General features: G+C 58.1%; 1 pseudogene; it reads right to left on the bottom strand.

Annotated features, from left to right (window-relative positions):
• Nucleotides 1-6,356: 6,356 nt before the first annotated feature.
• On the bottom strand, nucleotides 6,357-17,290 carry LOC122114013 (annotated as a pseudogene).
• Nucleotides 17,291-22,181: the final 4,891 nt, after the last annotated feature.

Genomic DNA, 22,181 nt, shown 5'->3' with positions numbered 1-22,181 from the left:
AGTTCTCCCCTCTTTGGTGGTTTCTAGTGTCCCCCCCTCCTCTCCTGGTGGTTTCGGGTTCCCCCCCATCAGGGCCTGGGGCTGGGCTGGGGTTGTGGGGTGGGGAGGTGGCAGTGGATTTTCAGGTTGGGCCAGGTTGTTGGAGGCCGGGGCCTTGTCCTGTTGGCCTGTGTGTCTCTGTGTCTGTCTGTCTGTCTGTCTGTCCTTCTCCTCTCGGTCTGTCTGTCTGTCTGTCTGTTCATCTGTCCATCTGTCAGTCTGTCTGTGTCCCTGTCTGTCTGTCTGTCTCTGGGTCTGTCTGTCCATCTGTCCATCTGTCCGTCAGTCAGTCTGTGTCGGTCTGTCTCTCTCTGGGTCTGTCTGTGTGTCCATCTCCTCTTGGTCTGTCTATGTCTGTCTGCCTGCCTCTCGGTCTGTCTGTCTCCTCTCTGTCCATCTGTCTTCCTTTTTGTCTGTCTGTCCGTCTGCATCTCAGTCTGTCTGTCTGTGTCTCTGTCCATCTGCTTCTGTCGGTCTGTCGATCTCCTCTCAGTCTGTCTGTCTGTCTGTCTCCTCGCAGTCTGTCTGTCTTCCTCTTGGTCTGTCTGTCCACCTAGATGTCCATCTGCTTCTCCTGTCTGTCTGTCCATGCGGTCTTGGTCATCCGTCCATCCCTTGTCTGTCTGTCTGTCCCTCAGTCTCTGCATCTGTCTGTCTCTATCTGTCTGCAGGTCAGTCTGTGTCTGGGCCCCTGCCTGTCCGTGTGTCTGTCCGTGTGTGTGTGTCCATGTTTCTGTCTGTCCATCTCCTCTCTGTCTGTCTCATTGTCTGTCTGTCTGTCCATCTGTCTCTGGCTCTGTCTGTCTGTCTATCTGTCCATGTGTCATCCTCTTGGTCTGTCTGTCTGTCTGTCCGTCTGCCTCTCAGTCTCTCTGTCTGGGTCTGTCTGTCCTGTGTCTATCTGTCTGTCTCCTCTCTGTCCATCTGTCTTCCTCTCTGTCTGTCTGCCTCTTGGTCTGTCTGTTCACCTGGCTGTCCATCTGCTTCTTCTGTCTGTCCATCTGTCTGTCCTGTCTTGATCATCTGTCCATCCCTTGTCTGTCTGTCTGTCCGTGTGTCATCCTCTCGGTCTGTCTGTTCGTTTCTGTGTCTATCTGTCTCCCCATCCATACGTCTGTCCCCAACAACTTCTTCCCCCCTCAAGCCAGGCCGACTTTGACCTCGCCGACGCCCTGGGTGACACCGGTGAGTCCTGACCTCTCACCTTTCCCCCCCCCATGGCTTCACCCTGGCCGCTAGGCCTCACGTGGGGCCTTGATCCAGCTGTGGGCCTGAATCCCATGTGACCCTTTGCGACCCCCTGAGACCTTGGGATCAGGGGTTGGGGGGGTCAGGGGAGGTCAGGGGTCACCACCCTCTCTCTCTTCGCCTGCAGATCCCGAAGCCCATCTCGGATGAGTGGGGTCCTCCCACACACACAGCAGGCCCACCCAGGGTGGGGAAACTGAGGCATGGCCCACTCCTGACACACAGGGCTGTGCCCACAGCTGCCTGACCCTCCCAGGCCGTGACCCCCGGGTCGGGATGGAAGTGAGCGGGGTCAGGGGGTTCAGGGGGAGTCAGGAGTCAGGGGAAGGAGGGGGATAAGGGGAGGGGGGAGGCCGGCCTCCATCCTCCCTCGCTCTCTCTCTTCCCGCAGACATCTACCTACCGACGCCAGCCTCCACCCCAGCCCCAACCCCCGCCAGGCACAGGAGGTGAGGACATGGAAGGGGGGAGGCCCGGATATGGAGGCTGGGGATGGACAGGCCTGGATGTAGAAGCCTGGATGTAGGGAACCCAGTGTGGAGGCCCGAATTTACGGACCCGGATGTAGGGACCCAGACATGGGAATCTGGATGTAGGGACCCGGATGTGGAAGCCTGGATCTAGAGACCCAGATGTGGAGACCCCAGTGTGGAGATCTGGATGTAGAGACCCAGATGTGGAGACCCCAGTGTGGAGATCTGGATTTAGAGACCCAGATGTGGAGACCCCAGTGTGGAGACCCGGATGTAGAGACCCGGATGTGGAGACCCCATTGTGGAGACCCGGATGTAGAGACCCGGATGTGGAGACCCCAGTGTGGATTCCTGGATGTAGAGACCCAGATGTAGGGACCCAGACATGGGATCACGGATGTAGGGACCTGGATGTGGGTACCCCGATATAGGGACCCAGATGTAAGGACCCGGATGTGGAGGCCGAGCTCCCAGGGCTGTGTCTCTCCTCCCCATCCACCCCAGGTGCTGGCAACGAACACGTGATCCACGGAGACCCTCCAGGGTAAGTCCCGCCCCCTCGGCCGCCCCACTTCCGGTCCCCTCCTGATCTGGGCCCAGGCGTGTATTGGGACTTCTGGTCTGCATGAGAACTTCCGCTCCTGACAGTATGTAAACTTCTGGTCCAGAGTATCGGAACTTCCGGTCCTGATTGGGAACTTCCGGTCCCTAGTATATAACAACTTCCGGTCCCGACTGAGGACTTCCGGTCCCTAGTGTATATGAACTTCCAGTCCTGACTATGGGGACTTCCGGTCCTTAGTGTGTAAGAACTTCCAGTCTTCACTGTGGAGACTTCCGGTCCCTAGTATATAACATCTTCTGGTCTTGACTATGGGGACTTCCGGTCCAAGTGTACAGGAACTTCTGGTCCTGATTGGAAGGGCACTTCCGGTCCCTAGTGTAGAGGAACTTCCCGTATCTAGTGTATAAGAACTTCTGGTATTGACTATGGGGACTTCCGGTTTTGACTGTGGAGATTTCTGGTCCCTAGTATATAGGAACTTCTGGTCCTGACTGGGGACTTCCGGGCCCTAGTATATAGAAACTTCTGATCCTGATGGGAAGGGCACTTCCGGTCCTGATTGGAAGGGCATTTCCGGTCCCTAGTGTGTAGGAACTTCTGGTATTGACTGTGGAGACTTCCAGTCCCTAGTATATAACAACTTCTGGTCTTGACTATGGGGATTTCCGGTCCCTAGTATACAAGAATTTCTGGTCTTGACTATGGAGACTTCCAGTCCCTAGTACACAAGAACTTCCGGTCTTGACTAGGGGCACTTCCTGTCCCTGTTCATGGACAGCTCCTGTCACGGCTGTGATAGCACTTCCGGTCAGGCAACCTTGTCCCGCCCCCTTCGCCTTGGCTCGCTTCCTGTTTCCGGACACTTCCCGACCGGAAGCTGCAGGGGGACGCCCCACCCCCTTCCTGGGTGTGTTCTCCCCCCCATTTCCGGTTCCGCCCCCTCCAGGCAGCGCGCTGGCCCGAGTCGTGTCCCCTGTCGTGTCCGTGGTGGTCGTGGCCCTGGTGGGCACCGCCATCACCTACTTCTAATCTGGATGTCGCAGACGCTGCTTCCGGGCTGCGGACCAGGATGCAGGTGGGAACTGCCCCCTCCCAGGATGAGGGGGGGCGCGGGGCAAAGCCTCCCATGATCCCCCGCGGGCGCTGTAGCCTGTGCCTCCCTTCCCCCCCAGGCCCCGCCCCGGTGTGAGGCTGGATTCGAACCCGGGGCCTCCAGCAGCAGGCGGAAGCGTAAGAAGGAGCCTGGGGGGAGGGACGAATAAAATCAACGTAAAGTACACATGCGCACTGTCAGGCCTGTCTGCCCCGCCCATCTTTCCATGGCGCATGCGCAGGCTCCGCCTCTTTGGAATCACTTCCCGCACATGCGCATTGCGTGTGCCCAGGCAGCGTTTCCCTTCCCCTCTGGTGCCTACTCAGTGTGGAGATAGGCGCAGGGCGGGACAGGATGGTGATGGACAGCTAGAGTGTCCAGTCAGTCACTTGTGGGCGGGGCTTTGGCTTGACAGGACCTAAGACGGAGTAGGAGGAGGGGCCTGGAGGTAAATGACACCCTGTGTGGCCATCTAATTGCAAGGGGCGTGGCCTGAAGTCGACAGGACACTTGATAATAAAAGGGGGCGTGGCCTGAAGGTGACAGACAGGACACATGATTATACAACAAGGGGGCGTGGTCTGAAGGTGACAGACAGGACAAATGTCCACACAACAGCCAGGGGGCGGGACCTGGAGGAGACAGACAGCCCCTGTGGCCTTTCAACAGCCATTGGGCGGGGCCTGGAGGTGACAGAGAGCCTCTATGGCCTTCCAACAGCCAGAGGGTGGGACCTGGAAGAGACAGACAGCCCCTGTGGCCTTCCAACAGCCAGGAGGCGGGACCTGGAAGTGAAGGACAGCCCGTGAGCCCATACATTCACTAGTGGGCGGGACCTCTGGGTGATGGGCACCCACAGCGTTCATAGAGCTAGCCACGAAGAGGCGTGGCTTCACACATATCGACTCTCCAGCTATTGGCTTGGCAGGGGGCGGGACCCAGGGATGATGGACAGCATGCCCTGCCTTTCAATATCACCCAAGGAAGAGGCGGGACTGGACCCCCAGCTTCCCTGGGCGGGGCCAAAGGATGGAGAGACAGGCGTGTCAGCCAATCAGAGCAGGGGGCGTGGCTGGAGGAGTCCCCGGGGAAGCCAATGGGTCCCTCCCTCCAGAGAAGACCCAGATGTCGTGCAGGTGCAATGCATCCTAGGCCTAGGGAGACACAGACCTCCGACCTCGACTTATCCTACCACCATAAGGAGCTATAGGCCCATCTGGGTCAATCCCTGGAGAGGTCATTGGGGTCCCCTGGGACAGGCACAGAAGGAGAAGAGGTCGCAGGCCTGGTCATCTACCCATCCATCCACCCAACTACCGCCCCCCCTTAGAGTGGTCCAACATCCGGGTACCCCACATCTCCAATCCCGCTGGGCCAATCTGAATCTGAGTTCAGGTAGTTAGGGGCAGGACTGTCGTGTGAGGTCCAATCAGCAGCGAGTTGGATTTGTGGGGGGGGTAAAGGGCGTGTCTTACAGCTGGACAAATGACAAGTGAATTAGGAAAGTGAGGGCGGGGCTTTCATGGAATAGGCCAATCAGGTGTGAATCTAGGTGGTGGGATGTCTTGGAGGAGGGCGAGACCAAGCCTGTATCCTAGCAACCCACCGGAAATGGTCTGAAATGGAAGGCGGGAATAGTCCAATATCCTAGCAACCACTGGAAATGGCCTGAAATGGAAGGCGGGACTAGTCCAATACCCTAGCAACCAACAGAAATGACCTGAAATGGAAGGTGGGACCAGCCCTGTATTCTGCAACGACCGGAAATGGTCTGAAATGGAAGGCGGGATCAGTCCTATACCCTAGCAATGACCAGAAGTGGCCTGAAATGGAAGGTGGGACTAGTCCTATACCCTAGCAACGACCAGAAGTGGCCTGAAATGGAAGGCGGGACCAGCCCTGTATCCTAGCATCAACCGGAAATGACCTGAAATGGAAGGCAGGGCCAGTGCCCGGCTTCTGACCCTGGTGACCCCTGACCCTGCTGTGCGGTGCCGTGCTCACGAGGTTTTATTGTGTGAGAAGTTAGAGGACATAGGCCCGGATGTGAGAGGGCCCCAGATGGGAGGATGGGGAAAGGCCCCAGATGGGAGGCCCAAGGTGGAGGTCCGGGATGAGAGGCTCAGGATGTGAGAGTCCCCGGATGTGGGAATCCCTGGGTCTGAGAATCCCCAGATGTGAGACTCTCTGAATGTGAAAATCCCAGGATGTAAAAGTTCCCCAGATGTGAGAATCCCCGCATGTGAGAGTCTCTGGATGTAAAAGTCCCTGGATGTGACAATCCCTGTATGTAGGAATCTCTAGATGTGGGAATCCCCGGATGTGAGAATCCCCGGCTGTGGGAATCCCCAGATATGAGAATCCCTGGATGCGAGTATCCCCAGATGTGGGAATCCCTGGATGTGAGAGTCTCTGGATGTGAGATTTCCCCAGATGTGGGAATTCCCTGGTCTGAGAATTCCCAGATGTGGGAATCCCCGGATATGAGAATCCCCGGATGTGGGAATCTCTGGATGTGAGAATTTCCGGATGTGAGAGTCTCTGGATGTGAGAATCCCCGAATGTAAAAGTCCCAGGATGTGAGGGTCTCTGGTTGTGAGAATCCCCGGGTGTAAAAGTCCCCGGATGTGGGATTCCCCGGATGTGTAAATACTTCCCCGGGAATCCCCGGATGTGTCACCAGAAGTGAGAATCCCCGGATGTGAGAATCCCCGGATGTAGGAATCCCCAGATGTGAGAATCCCCGAATGTAGGAATCCCCGGATGTAGGAATCCCTGGATGTGAGAGTCTGTATGTGGGAATCCCCAGATGTGGGAATCTCTGTATTTGAGTATACCCGGATGTTTAATACCCGGATGTGAGTCCCCGGATGTGAGAGGCGCAAGCCAGGATCTGCCGTAGCCCCGGGGAAGTTGGGGGTTGGGGGTCGGGTCGGGGTCAGAGGTCGGGGATCAGGTGGTCGCAGGCACAGAGCGGTCCGGGCGCGCAGCAGGGCTGCAGGCGCGGGCTCCAGGTGTTGTGTGCAGGGGCGAGGGGCGGGGCCACGAGGGGGTGGCGCGTGCGCAGCATCCCGGCCACCGCGGCCCCCTGCTCGTTGCCATCGGGCTCTGCAGCGGGCGGGTCTCCCCCGGGTCTGCCGTCAGGTCAAAGAGCAGTGGCCGCAGGTGGCGGGTCATTCACCGCCCTGAGCAGGCGCAGGCAGGGAAACCGAGGCAGGCACCCAAGCATGGCGAGTCGAAGCGCGGAGTGGCGAAGTGCAGCTTCCACACCGTGCGGCCTGCAGGGGGTGTGGGGAGAAAGGAGTAACATCCGGGGCCTCACATCCGGGGATTCCCATCCGAGAATTCACATCCAGGACATCACATCCAGGGATTCACATCCGGGCATTCACATGCAAGACCTTACATCCGGGGATTCCCATCCAGGACTTCACATCTGGGTATTCACATCCGGGGATTCCCATCTAGGACCTCACATCTGGGAATTCACATCCGGGACCTCACATCCAGAACCTTACATCCAGGGCTTCACATCTGGGGATTCACATCTGGGCTTCACATCCGGGGATTCACATGTGGGACCTCGCATCCGGGGACTCACATCCATGGCCTCACATCCGGGGATTCTCATCTGGGACCTCACATCCAGGGATTCCCATTTGGGACCTCACATCCGGGGCCTCACATCCGGGGATTCCCATCCGAGGCCTCACATCCGGGATCTCACATCCGGGGCCTCACATCCAGGGATTCTCATCCAGTACCTCACATCCGGGAATTCCCATCGGGGACTTCACATCCGGGACCTTACATCCGGGGATTCCCATCTCATGCCTTCCATCCAGGTCCTCACATCCCAGGATTCCCACATCCAGGGATTCCCACATCCGGGTCTCCCACCCCCAGGCCTTGCATCCGAGTCCCTGCGCGCATGCATGCAGCTCCCTCCCCTGCCCCGGGGCCCAGAGGAGGTCGAGGCACTCACTTGGGTGGTCGAACCAGCGCACGGCGTGCAGCCGGGCCTCGCAGTAGTGCAGCAGGAAGTCGTGGCCTGCGGCCTGCGCCGTCCCCAGCAGCGCGGGCATCAGGTCCCGGCCGTCCACCTCCCTGCGGGACCCGGATGTGCAGGCTTCTGAGCGTTCAGAGGCCCAGATGTGCAGGCCAGAGCCCCCAGAGACCCGGATGTGCAGGCCAGAAATCCCAGAGACCCGGATGTCGAGGTTTCTGAGCCCCCAGAGACCCGGATGTGCAGGCTTCAGATCTCAGAGACCCAGATGTGCAGGCTTCTGAGCCCTCAGAGACCCAGATGTGCAGACCTGAGCCCTCAGAGACCCAGATGTGCAGGCCTGAGCCCTCAGAGACCCGGATGTCCAGGCCTGAGACCTGGGCCTAGGTACTCAGAGACCTGGATGTGCAGCCCTGATGCCTTAGAGACCCGGATATGAAGGCCTGAGTCCTCAGAGACCCAGATGTCCAGGCTTCTGAGTGCTCAGAGGCCCAGATTTGCAGGCCTGAGCCCTTAGTTACCCGGATGTAAAGGCTTCTGAGCCCCCAGAGACCCGGATGTCAAGGCCTGAGTCCTGGGTCTTGGGTCTCAGAGACCCGGACGTGCAGGCTCCTGAGCCCCCAGAGACCCGGATGTGCAGGTCTGAGCCCTCAGAGACCCGGATGTGCAGGCTTCTGAGCAACCAGAGACCCGGATGTGCAGGCCTCAGCCTCCCCCCCTCGGGATTCCCGAGGCCCCGGATGACCCCCCTTCTCCTCCACCCCGTGGGGACCCAGGCCGGCGAACTCCTACCTGTCCGCCAGAACCCAGGTCCCGGCCAGGCGCACCACGGTGGGGAACAGGTCCATGAGGCTGGTGGGCTCAGGCACCAGGCGCCCTGCGGGCAGCATCCCGGGCCAGCGCACCAGCCCAGGGACCCGGATGCCGCCCTCCCAGCCGCCCATGCCTTTGCCACCTGCAAGGGGGGGGCGAAGGGCAAAGGTCAAGAGGCGGGGTCGGGCCGCGTGGGAGGCCCCGCCCACCCTGCCTCAGTTTTCCCCTCACCTCGGTGCACGCCGTTGGAACCCCCGAGGTGGGCACCCCCAGCCCGGGCCTCCAGCGAGGCACCGTGGTCCGACGTGAAGTAGACGAGGGTATGGCGCCCCAGCCCCGCGCCGTCCAGCGCTGCCAGCAGTCGCCCTGCGGGGGGGGGGAAAATGGGTCCGTGCCTCAGTTTACCCCCAGCATCCACCGTGCCTCGGTTTGCCCCCAACAGACACCGTGCCTCAGTTTACCCAACATGCATTGTGACTCAGTTTACAAATTTCCATCGTGCTTCAGTTTATCCCCAATGCCCAGTGACTCAGTTTACCCAACAGGCACCGTGCCTCAGTTTACCCTCAACGCTCACCGGGCCTCAGTTTACCCCCAACATGCACTGTGCCTCAGTTTACCCAAATGCACTTTGCCTCAGTTTACCCAAGTGCACCGTGCCTCAGTTTACCCTAAACATGCACCGTGCCTCAGTTTACCCCTATATTTGGGCCTCAGTTTACCCAAGTGCACCATGCCTAAGTTTAACCAAATGCACCGTGCCTCAGTTTACCCCAACCCGCTGATCCCGTCCCCGTGCCTCAGTTTACCCAACATGCCTAGTGACTCAGTTTACCCAACATGTACCATGCCTCAGTTTACCCAACATGCCCAGTGACTCAGTTTACCCAAATACACCGTGCCTCAGTTTACCCCAATACCCAGTGACTCAGTTTACCCAACATGCACCGTGCCTCAGTTTACCCCTATACGCGGGCCTCAGTTTACCCACATCCACCATACCTCAGTTTACCCAAATGCACCGTGCCTCAGTTCACCCTGAACATGCACCGTGCTTCAGTTTACCCAACATGCACCGTGCCTCAGTTTACCCAAGTGCACCGTGCCTCAGTTTACCCCCAACATGCCCAGTGACTCAGTTTACCCAAATGCACCGTGCCTCAGTTTACCCAAACCCCATGCCTCAGTTTTTCCCCAACACACTGACCCCGTCCCCGTGCCTCAGTTTACCCAAATGCACCGTGCCTCAGTGTACCCCAACCCATTGACCCCGTTCCCATGCCTCAGTTTCCCCCATTCCGCTCACCCCATCTCTGTGCCTCAGTTTCCCCCAACCCACTCACCCCACCCCCGTGCCTCAGTTTCCCCCATCCCAAGCACCATGCCTCAGTTCCTGCCCCCCCGCACTCACCCACCATCCAGTCGAGCTCCTCCACGTTGTTGCTGTAGGCGCCGTGCGCGCTGTGGCCCCGGAAGGCAGGTGAGGTGACCAGCAGGACGTGGACATGGAGGAAGGAGACGAGGAGGAGGAAGGGGCAGGCCTGGTGCCTGCGGACCCACGTCACACCCCGCCCCCATCATCAATAACCTCACCAATAACCGACCTGATTGATCCTGATCTGATCGATAATACCAATAATCGATGGTGATGTGATCGATAATACCAATAATCAATAGTGATCTGATCGATAATACCAATAATCAATAGTGATCTGATCAAAAATACCAATAATCGATCGTGATCCGATCAGTTATTACCAATAATCAAACATCTGATTGATATGACCAATAATAGAACATGAGCTGATCAGATATTACTAATAATCGAACAGGATCTGATCAATAATACCAATATTCGATTGTGATGTGATCGATAATACCAATAATCGAACATCATCTGATCGATAATACCAATAATTGAACATGAGCTGATCAGTTATTACCAATAATCGAACATCATCTGATCAGTTATTACCAATAATCGATCATGATCTGATCAATACTACCAATAATCGATCATGGTCTGATCTGAGGTCTACCAGATGTCTCTACAGATCTACTAGATGGAACATCCAGGGACCTGAGGTCTACCAGATGTCTATAGAGATCCATTGATGGAACATCCAGGGATTTGAGGTTGACAGTTGACTATAGAGATCTACTGGATATACATCTGGGCACCTGAGGTCTACCAGTTGACTATAGAGCTCTAGTAGATGTACATCCGGGGATCTGAGGTCTACCATATGTCTATAGAGATCTACTGATGGAACATCCGGGGATTTGAGATTGACCAGTTGACTATAGAGATCTCCTGGATGTACATCCGGGGATCTGAGGTCTACCAGATGCCTATAGAGATCTAGTGGAACATTCGGGGATTTGAGGTTGACAGTTGACTATAGAGATCTACTGGATGTACATCCGGGGATCTAAGGTCTACCAGTTGACTATAGAGATCTAGTAGATGGCATCTGTCCCCCTCCCCGACCCCAGGCTGACCTGTGGATGAAGGCCTCAGCCTCCCACAAGAAGAGCCCCGCGCTGGCCTCAAACCTCAGAGGCTGCTGGACGACCTGGTGATCCCTCATCAAGAAGCAGTCGGCATGGACGATGAAGACACCCAGGAGGCGGGAGGTGCAGGCCAGGAGCAAGGCCCCACATCCGGGGCCCAGCACCCAGGGCACCCAGCGCAGGCCCAGCAGGCCCGTGAGCTTCCCAGCGGTCAGGCAGAGCAGGGAAAGCAGCAGCAGCTGCGCCCCCAGGTCCAGGGGCCCTTGCAGACGTGCTCGCTTCTCCGAGGGCTCCGCTTGCAGGCAGTCCCCCATCAGGGTGAAGGGGACCCGAAGAAGGAGTCAAACCCGTGGTTCAGGGGGTGGTGGCAGTGGTCAGTGGGGGACTCACAGTTGAGGCCCAGGTGCCATTTGCCTGGAGGGGAAGAGATGGATGGATGAGTGAATGGATGAGTGGATGGGTGCATGGATGGGTGGATGGATGGGTGGATGGATGGGTGGGTGGATGGTTGGGTGGGTGGATGGATGGATGGATGGATGGATGGGTGGATGGATGGATGGATGGATGGATGGGTGGGTGGATGGATGGATGGATGAATAGGGGAATGGATGGATGGATGGATGGGTGGATGGATGGATGGATGGGTGGGTGGATGGATGGATGGGTGGGTGGATGGGTGGATGGATGGATGGATGGGTGGGTGGATGGATGGATGGATGGATGGGTGGATGGATGGGTGGGTGGGTGGATGAATGGATGGGTGGATGGATGGGTGGGTGAATGGATGAATGGATGGAGGTGGATGGATGGATGGGTGGATGGATGGATGATGGATGGATGAATAGATGGATGGGTGGATGGATGGATGGATGAGTGGATGGCTGGATGGATGGGTGGATGGATGGGGGATGGGTGGATGGATGGATGGGTGGATGGATGACTTCTCTCTTACCTATGAGGTCGGTGGCGTATCCCTGCTCCTGCAGGATCTTGGCGAAGGTGATCTCGGAGGTGGGCAGCCCGCCCGACACGGCTGCCCACTGCAGCACGCGCGCCCCGTTGGTGGTCACCATGCCTTCCAAGAGAGAGGAGAAGGACCCTAGGTCAGTGATGATGGCGTCCCGGGTCAGGAGGGGGCATCTAACACCTTCAGGCGGAAGGCCTGCTGTGTCTGGGATAGCCTGGGACCTGTGCACCCGGGGTGGAAAGGACCCCAGCCCTGGGAGCCCCCGGGGGAAACCAATATGGCATCACTTCCGGTTTCCTGGCGTTTCAGGGGGGAAGTCCCAGAGTCTCAGGAATTTGAACCTGAGATCCTCAGAGTAGTCCTCCCCTCCCTCTGGTGGACATCAGTGCCCTCGATGTTGAGCCTCAGTTCCCTGGATGTTGGACCTCAGGTCCCCGGATGTTTGATGTTAGTATCCCGGATGTTGGCCCTCAGATCCCCGGATGATGGAGTTCAGTGCCCTGTATGGTGGATATCAGGACCCCAGATGTTGGACTTCAGTTACCCGGATGTTGTAGCTCAGTTCCCTGGATGTTGGGTCTTACAACCCCGGATAGTGGAGCTCAGATTCAGGTATGTTGGCCCTCAGATCCCCAGATGTTGGAGCTCTGTTCCCCGGCTGTTGGGGCTCAGGTTCCCGGATGTTGGATCTTAGTACCCCGGATGGTGGATGTCAGGTCCTCGGATCTTGGAGTTCAGTTCCCAGAATGTTAGGCCTCAGATCCCAGGATGTTGGATCTTAGTACAATGGATGTTAGAGATAAGGTCCCCGGATGTTAGAGTTCAGTGCCCCGGATGTTTGTGCTTAGATCCCCGGATGTTGGATCTTAGTAACCCGGATGTCAGAGATGAAGTTCCTGGATGTTAGAGCTCAGTGCCCCGGATGTTGGTGCTCAGTTCCCCGGATGTTGGGCTTTAGATCCCCGGATGTTGGGTCTCAGATCCCCAGATGTTGAATATCAGGTCCACGGATGTTGGATCTTAGTATCCCGGATGTTGTCTCTCAGATCCCTGGATGTCCTGCCCCCACCTCCCCCCACCGCCCCCACCGTTCCCCAGATGTCCCACTCCCCCATACCAACCCAGGCGCACAGGGTAGCGTCCCGTCAGGAAGGCCGCACGGCTCGGGCTGCAGACGGACGCTGCCGCCAGGTGCTGGGTCAGCCGCACGCCGTCCCGGGCCAGGCCGTCCAGGTGCGGGGTGCTGTGGGGGGAGAGGGAAACTGAGTCACAGCCAAGAACATACGGGGACCTGAGGTCCAACATCCGGGGATCTAAGATCCAACATCTGGGGCCCTGAGATCCCACATCCAGGGTACTAAGATCTATATCTGTGGACTGGGCTCCTACATCCGGGGATCTAAGGCCCAACATCCGGGGACCTGAGGGCCTACATCCGGGCAACTAAGATCCACTCTGGGACCTGAGCTCAAACATCCGGGTACCTGGTTTCCAACATCTGGGACACAAAGATCCAACATCCAGGCATCTGATATCCAACATCCGGGTGCCTGATCTCCAATATCTGGGGTACTAACATCTAACATCCGGGAACCTGATTTCCCACATCTGGGGTATACTAAGATTTAATCTCCGAGGACCTGATCTCCAACATCCGGGGCACTAACATCCCACATCCGGGGATCTGATATCCAACATCCGGGGACCTGATCTTCAACATCCAGGGAACTGAGATCTAACATCCTGGGAATTGAACTCCAACATCCGGGGACCTAACATCCAACATCCGGGGACCTGAGGTCCACTAGATGTCTATACAGTTCTCCTGGTGGAACATCCGGGGAACTGAGCTCTAACATCCGGGGTACTAACATGTAACATCCGGGGACCTGATATCCAACATCCGGGGCAGTAAGATTCAACATCCGGGGACCTGATCTCCAACATCCGGGGACCTGATCTCCAACATCCGGAGCATTAACATCTAACATCCGGGAACCTGATTTCCCACATCCGGGGCATTAAGATCTAACATCCGTGGACCTGTCCTCCAACATCCAGGGCACTAACATCCCACATCCGAGGATCTGATATCCAACATCCGGGGTACTAACATCTAACATCCGGGGACCTGATATCCAACATCCAGGACACTAAGATCTAACATGCAGGCAACTGGGCTCCTACATCCGGAGGAATAAGATCCAACATCCGGGGCACTGAGCTACAACATCCAGGGTACTAATATCTAACATCCGGGGACCTGAGCTCCCACATTCGGGGCACTAACCTCCAACATCTGGGGACCTGATCTCCTACATCCGGGGCACTGAAGTCCAATATCTGGGGACATGATCTCCCACATCCGGGGTACTAAGATTTAACATCCAGGGACCTGATATCCAACATCCGGGGCACTAACATCCAACATCCGGGGACCTAGTCTCCAACATCCGGGGTACTAACATCCAACATCCAGGAAACTGAAGTCCAACATCCGGGAACCTGATTTCCCACATCCGGGGTATTAAGATTTAACATCCGGGGACCTGATATCCAACATCCGGGGCATTAAGATCCAACATCCGGGGACCTGGTCTCCAACATCCGGGGACCTGGTCTTCAAATCCGGGGTACTAACATGTAATATCCGGGGACCTGATATCCAACATCCGGGGCACTAAGATCCAACATCCTGAGATTTGATATCCAACATCCACGATACTAACATCCAACATCCGGGGAACTGAGTTACTAGATGTCTATACAGTTCTCCTGGTGGAACATCCAGGGATCTGAGCTCCCACATCCGGGTAACTAAGGCCCTACATCCGGGCCTCCCCCTCTGCTCACCGCAGGCTGTGGTTCCCGAAGCTGCCCAGGTCGCCCAGGCCCAGGTCATCGGCCAAGAGCAGCAGGAAGTTGGGGCGCGAGGGGGCGGGGCCTGCGCAGGGGCCAGGGGGGAGGAGGAGGAGGAGGAGGAGGAGGAGGAGGAAGATGAGGGGTGGGGCTGTGCAGCTGCTGTGCGACCTGAGGAGGAGAGAGAGGAGGAGGAGGGGTGGATGGGTGGATGGATGGGTGGATGGATGGATGGATAGGTGGATGGGTGGATGGATGGATGGATGGGTGAATGGATGGGTGGATGGATGGATGGTTGGATGGATGAGTGGATGGGTGGATGGATGGATGGATAGGTGGATGGGTGGATGGATGGAGGGATGGGTGAATGGATGGGTGGATGGATGGATGGTTGGATGGATGGGTGGATGGGTGGATGGATGGATGGGTGGATAGGTAGATGGATGGATGGATGGATGGGTGGATGGATGGATGGGTGGATGGATGGATGGGTGGGTGGATGGATGGATGGATGGATGGATGGGTGGATGGATGGGTGGGTGGGTCTATGGATGGATGGATGGATGGGTGGATGGATGGGTGTGTGGATGGATGAATGGATGGATGGGTGGATGGATGGATGGGTGGGTGGATGGATGGATGGATGGATGGATAGGTGGATGGGTGGATGGATGGATGGATGGATGGATGGGTGGATGGATGGATGGGTGGATGGATGGGTGGATGGATGGATGGGTGGACGGGAGGAGGGATGGGAGGACTCCCCCTCCCTCCAGGCCCTCTCCTGACCAACATGGCGCCCAGGATTGCGTCCTTCCCATGATGCTCCCCGTTTCCTGGAAGAGAAGGCCGGAAGCAGGAAGTGGGGAAGAGCTGAGGAACATCCGGCCACCCCAGGGCCAGGCTGCTGTTGTCCCCACCAGTACATCAGCCCCTCACCTCGTCTTTCCAGGCCTGTGGCGGGGCCCTGAAGCCCCACCCAGGGGCATGGTGGGACATCCGGGGGGGCTCCAAAAAGCAATCGAAGCCCCCCCAACCCGGGTCCCCACACCTCTCCGCGTGTTCCCCAGAGGACGAACTCACATCCACAGTTCTCTGCCATCAGCGCCTGGGCCTGTTGCTCTCCCTGCCAGCCAGGAAGCTCGCAGGGCTCAAATGTCCACGTCACTCCAGCAGCCAGAACTCCACAACCCCCCTCCAAAATAAAAGTCCCCTTGTTCCTTGGAAAGGAACAGGATGTGGTGCTGAAGGGGTAGGCAGGGAAGGAAGGGAAAAGCCCGGAGTTGCTGGGCTGGGAGCCAAGAAATTGCCAGGCCTGGCAGAGGCAGGAGGAAGGGGAGGAGGGAAACCTCGAGAACTACATGGAGGGCTGCAATAAGAGTCAGGACCATCAGGGAGCGTGGCCTGTGCCCAGGGGGCGTGGCCTGTGGGTCAGTAGGCTGTGGCCAGAGCTCAGGAGGGCGTGGCCTGGGCTGGGGAGGAAGTGAGGGACTCAGGAGGGCTTGGCCTGCGCTGGGGGGCGGAAGTGAGGAAGAATTCCATCCAGAAGCAGCATGGCTGCTTTATTGCCTCCGAGTCTGGGAAAGGACCCCAACGGCCAAAGCGCAGCTGGAGCCAAGGTGTGGAGTGCCCGCTCCGCCCACATCCGGGTTCCACCTCTCACATCTGGGTCTCAACCCCTCACATCTGGGTCCCAACCCTCACATCCGGGTCCAAACCCCTCACATCTGGGTCCTGGCGCCTGCCAGTGGACCTGGAGTTAAGTGACATCCTGGTACTCGCCTCCACATCTGGGTTCCCGGACCTGGAGATCCCTAACATCCGGGTACCCACCCCACATACGGGTTCACAGACCTGGAGGTCCCTAACATCTGGGTACTCACCCCACATCCAGGTTCATGGACCTGGAGGTCCCTAACATCTGGGTACTCACCCCACATCCAGGTTCATGGACCTGGAGGTCCCTAACATCTGGGTACTCACCCCACATCCAGGTTCATGGACCTGGAGGACCCTAACATCCGAGTACCCAGCCCACATCCGGGTTCACTGACCTGGAGGTTCCTAACATCTGGGTACTCACCCCACATCCAGGTTCATGGATCTGGAGGTCCCTAACATCCGAGTACCCAGCCCACATCCGGGTTCACGGACCTGGAGGTCCCTAACATCCGGGTAGTTCCCATTCCACATCTTGGTCCTGGACCCTCAGTGGATGTGGAGGGACCTGACATCTGGGATCCCCACGCCACATCCGGGTCCTAGACCCTGTCAGTGGAAGGAGAGGAGCGTGACATCCGGGACTCCACACGCCACAGCCAGGCCTGTGGATGTGATATCCGGGTCCTGCCCAGCACATGTCCAGGTCCCTGCCACAGTCCACATCCGGGTTAATGGACGTGGACTTACATAACATCCGGGTTCCCCACGCAACATCTGGGTCCTGGCCCCTCAGTGGACATGGAGATAGGTGACATCCGGGTCCCCCAGTGGACCTGGAGATAAGTGACATCTGGGTCCCTGATGCCACATCCGGGAGAGTGGACACGGAGGAGGGTGACATCTGGGTCCCCCAGTCCACATCCGGGTCCTGGCCCTTCAGTGGACCTGGAGATAAGTGACATCCGGGTTCCCCAGGCCACATCTGGGTCAGTGGACACGAATGAGGGTGACATCCGGGTCCCTCCCAGTCCACATCCGGGTCCTGACCCATCAGTGCATCTGGAGGAAAGTGACATCCGGTTCCTCCATGCCACATCCAGGTCAGTGGACATGGAAGAAAGTGACATCCGTGTCCCTTCTAGTCCACATCCGGGTCCTGGCCCCTCAGTGGACCCGGAGATAGGTGACATCCGGGTTTCTCCCAGTCCACATCCGGGTCCTGGCCCCTCAGTGGACCCAGAGATAGGTGACATCTGGGTCTTTCCCAGTCCACATCCGGGTCCCTCCCAGTCCACATCCGGGTCCTAGCCTCTCCGTGGCCTCTGGTCGGACTGCAGCTTCTGTACAGCACACGCAGGTTTGGAGCCCCACATCCCGGCATCTTCCGGCTGGGGCCCAGGAGTCTTGCTGGAGCCGGACATCCGGGTCTCACACGCTTTCCCGGCAACCGAACCCAGTGGCCTAAAGGCAGGAATGAAGCCCCACATCCGGGTCTTCTTGGTCTGTTGCCTGGCAACCGAAGGCAGAGGCCTAGACGCTGTGGTGGAGCCCAACGTCCTGGTATCTTCACTTGGTTGCCCGGCAACCGAACGCCGCGGCCTAGCGGCGCGAATGAAGCCCCACATCCGGGTCTCCTCAGTCCGTTGCCCTGCCATGGCACCCAGCGGCCTAGTGGTGGGAATGAAGCTGAACATCCAGGTCTCCGGCGCACGGGGGTCGTGTCCGGGCGGCGCCCCGGGGTGGGCGTGGCAGACGTAGGCGGCGCGCACCTCCAGGCTGCCGTTGGCGCCCAATGTGAAGCGGCCATGCCTCTGCAGCCCACGCAGCACCAGCCCGCCAGGCAGGCGCCAGGACACCGGAAGCGTGGAGGTGGGGCAGCGCAGCTGGAAGCTGCCGCCCAGCGCCACACGCAGTGCTGCCCCCGACGCCGCCCCAGGTGGCGGAGTCAGCGCCCAAGATGGCGGGGCAGGCGCGTGATGGGGTGGAGCCGGCGCAACAGGGGGAGGAGTCAATGCCTCAGAGGGAGCAGTCAGCGCCCAAGATGGCAGGGCAGGCGGGGCAGGGGGCGGAGCTGCCTCAGAGGGCGGAGCCAGCGCACCAGGGGGCGGAGCCAGCGCCCAAGATGGCAGGGCAGGCGTGTGACTGGGCGGAGCTGGCGCGCCAGGGGGCAGAGTCAACGCCTCAGAGGGCGGAGCCGACGCCACAGGGCGCAGAGCCCGCGCCCACCAGGGCGGCAGCTGCACCCACATCTGGGCTTCACCCGCCGGGTTGCGCGCCACACACGCCACAGCGTAGCTGCCACCGCTGCGCAGCGCAGGCACATCCGGGATTTCCAACGTCCCGCGCGCATCCACGCTGATCCCTCCCCCCGTGCGACTGCGATACGGGACTGGAAGTACCAGCCCGCCCGGAAGTTCCCACAGCAGGCGGGGCTCGGGGACGCCATCCGCCTGGCAGCGCACGTGCAGACGCACCACGGGGGAGACCCGGATGTCGTCGTTCACGTCGTCATGGACGTCAGGCGTGACCCGGATGCGCGGCGCCCGCAGCTGCACGTGTAGGCGCACGGTGTCGCGCCAGCCCCACCCCGCCATGCACGTGCACGTGCTTGCATCGGCCCGCCGTGCCCCCCGCAGGCGCAGACACCCGTCTGCCAGCACCCGGAAGTGGGTGTCCTCCGGGCCGGAAGTGAAGGCCACGGGCTGCGAGGCCGGCGTCAGCCAGGTCACTGCACGCGACCCCTGGGTCACGGGGGCACGTGAAGGTCACGGGGGCGCTGTAGGGGACGTAGAGCTCGGGGGGGTAGTGGGGAGGAAGCGGAAGTGGGAGCCGAAGAGGAAGCAGGAAGTGAAGCAGGAAGTGAAGGGGAAGCCGGAAGTGAAGCAGGAAGCGAAGGGGAAGCCGGAAGTGAAGAGGAACCAGGAAGTGAAGAGGAAGAGGAAACAGGAAATGAAGAGGAAGAAGGAAGAGACTGAGAGGGAGAGGAAGAAGAGGAAGAAGGAAAGGAAGAGGAAGAAGAGGAAACAGAGGAAGCAGGAAGAGATGGAGAAGAGGAAGAAGAAGGAAAAGAAGAGGAAGCAGGAAAAGAATGTGAAGAAGAGGAAGAAGGAAGAGACTGAGAAGAGGAAGAGAAAGGAAAGGAAGAAGAGGAAGAAGGAAGAGACTGAGAAGAGGAAGAGGAAGGAAAGGAAGAAGAGGAAGAAGGAAGAGATTGAGGAAGAGAACAGGAAGGGATGAAAGGAAGAGGAAGAAGGAAAGGAAGAGGAAGAAGGAAAAGAAGTAGAGGAGGAAGCAGAGGAAGAGGAAGATGAAGGATGGTGAGAGGAAGAGGAAGGAAGAGATGGAGAGGAAGAAGGAAAGGAAGAGGAAACAGGAAAGGAAGAGGAAGAGGGAAAGGAAGAGGAAGAAGAAGTTGAATGATGTTGAGAGGAAGAGGAAGAGGAAGAAGAAGGAAGTGATTGAGAGGAAGAGGAAGAAGGAAAGGAAGAGGAAACAGGAAATGAAGAGGAAGAGGAAGAAGGAAGTGACTGAGAGGAAGAGGAAGAACCCGCCCCAGGCTCCGCCCCCCCACCCGTGGTCACACATCCGAGGTCTAACCCAGGCCCCAGGTCCCAGATCCCCACACTCCCATCAGGCCTCGCGACCCGAACATCCTGATCTCCCAGGACACCGGATGGGACGTGGAGGCAGTGGTGGGCAGCACAGTCCTCCCTGGGATCGGCGTCCTGGGTCACGGGGGTCACGGGGGTCACGGGAAGCCTGTGTTGCAGATAGGAGGCGCCTGGCCCAGCCGCCAACTCCACGCGCAGCCGTGCATGCGCGTCGCCCGCCGCGTTGCGCGCCACACATACGTACTCCCCTGCGTCGCGTGACGTCACCGGACGCACGGAGAGCGTGCTGTTGGGAAAGGCGCGGACCCGGATGTCAGAGCTGGGGAGGGGAGAGGGAGGGAGAGCAGGAAGGAAGGAAGGAGGGAAGGAAGGAGGGAAGGGTGAAGGAAGGATTGGAGGGAAGGAAGGAGAGAATGTAGGGAAGGAAGGAGGGAAGGAAGGATTGGAAGGAAGGATTGGAAGGAAGGATTGGAGGGTAGGAAGGATGGAAGAATCGGAGGGAAGGAAGGAAGGATTGGACGGAAGGAAAGATTGAAGGATTGGAGGGAAGTAAGGAAGGATTGGAGGAAGGAAGGAAGGAAGGAAGGATTGGAGGGAAGGAAGGATGGAAGGATTGGAGGGAAGGAAGGAAAGATTGGAGGGAGGGAAGGAAGGAAGGAAGGATTGGAGGGAAGGAAGGATTGGAGGGAGGGAAGGAAGGATTGGAGGGAAGGAAGGAGGGAATGTAGGGAAGGGAGATTGGAAGGAAGGAGGGAATGTAGGAAAGGAAGGATGGAAGGAAGGAAGGATTGGAGGGAAGGAAGGAAGGATTGGAGGGAAGGAAGGAAGGATCGGAGGGAAGGAAGGAAGAAGGGAAGGAGGGAAGGAAGGAAGGAAGAAGGGAAGGAAGAAAGGAGGGAAGGAAGGAACGAGGGAAGGAGGGAAGGAAGGAGGGAAGGAAGTAATAGGAGGAAAGACCATAAGGAAGGGAAGACAAACTTGAAGCCAATGTTAGTTATTCGCACATGTGACATATGCATCCAATACTCATCTTGTATCGATCCCTGATCGATCATCTATCAATGATCGATCACTAGGGTTCTACCTTGCGATCTGGCAAGCCAGGACCTATAAATTACCTATTCACTGCTAATGGATCTACCATCCCCACCTCATCTCTATCAATATTTAATCGATAATCGATTTGTTATCTATGGTCTACTGTGTCTATGTCATCTGTCTAATCCATCCTCTATCAATTAACTATCTATCAAGGGGTATCATCTTTATCCCAACTATGTGTGGATGGATGGATGGACGCATGGATGGGTGGATGGATGAGTGGATCGATGGGTGGATGAATGGATGGGTGGATGGATGGGTAGATGGATGGGTGGATGAATGGGTAGATGGATGGGCGGATGAATGGGTAGATGGATGGATGGATGGGTGGACGGATGGGTGGGTGGATGGGTGGGGGAATGGATGAGTGCATGGGTGGATGGATGGAGGGATGGATGGATGGATGGGTGGATGAGTGGATGGATGGATGGATGGAGGGATGAATGGATGGAAGGGTGGATGGGTGGGTGGACAGATGGATCGATGGGTGGATGGATGGGTGGATGGATGAGTGGATGGATGGATGTGTGGATGGGTAGATGCACGGGTGTGTGGATGGATGCCCCCCACTTCCCACACTCACCTGCTCCCAGCATCCACCAGGCGCCCATCTGGCAGCCTCCAGAATACGCATGGGGCGGGGTCCCCGCGCGCGTGGCAGTGCAGCGTGAGGTCAGCACCGTGGGGCACGCATGTGGCGAGCGGGCCTCGGGGTTGGACGCTGGGGGGGAGACGCGCGTGCGCGGGCGTGACTTCGACGTGCACAGTGCGTCTCGCGCTGCTCAGCGCGTTGGCGGCCACGCACTCGCACTCACCTGCATGGAGCGGGGCCTGCAGGCGGCGCAGCACCAGCATGCCATTGGGGAGGACGTAGACGTCGCTGAGTCGAGGGTGCGTGTTCGCATGCACGGGTCTCACGTGGGTCCTGTCAGGCAGACGCCAGTGCAGGGCCGCAGGGGAACAGGCCTAGGCTGTGCAGGGCAGGTGCAGGGTGAGGCCCGCGTGGGCCGACACGAACTCCGTGGGCGCCTCGTGCAGCACGGGGGGAGCGGGGGAGGCGTGCATGACATTTCCACGTGTGTCAGAGCCACGCATGCGTGCTTCATGTGTATCAGGTGAGTGTGGAAGGGACGTGATCGTGTCCCTTTCACGAGTGATATTTCCACGTGTGACCATTGTGTGAGTGTCAGATTCACGCGTGACATTTACACGTGTGTCAGATCCATGCAT

This window comes from Dipodomys spectabilis, unplaced genomic scaffold (genome assembly GCF_019054845.1).
Source record: "Dipodomys spectabilis isolate Male_0828 unplaced genomic scaffold, ASM1905484v1 ptg000103l, whole genome shotgun sequence".
NCBI lineage: Eukaryota > Metazoa > Chordata > Mammalia > Rodentia > Heteromyidae > Dipodomys > Dipodomys spectabilis.
Note: the sequence above shows the minus strand (reverse complement) of the source record. Positions and strands in the feature narration are given on the sequence as shown.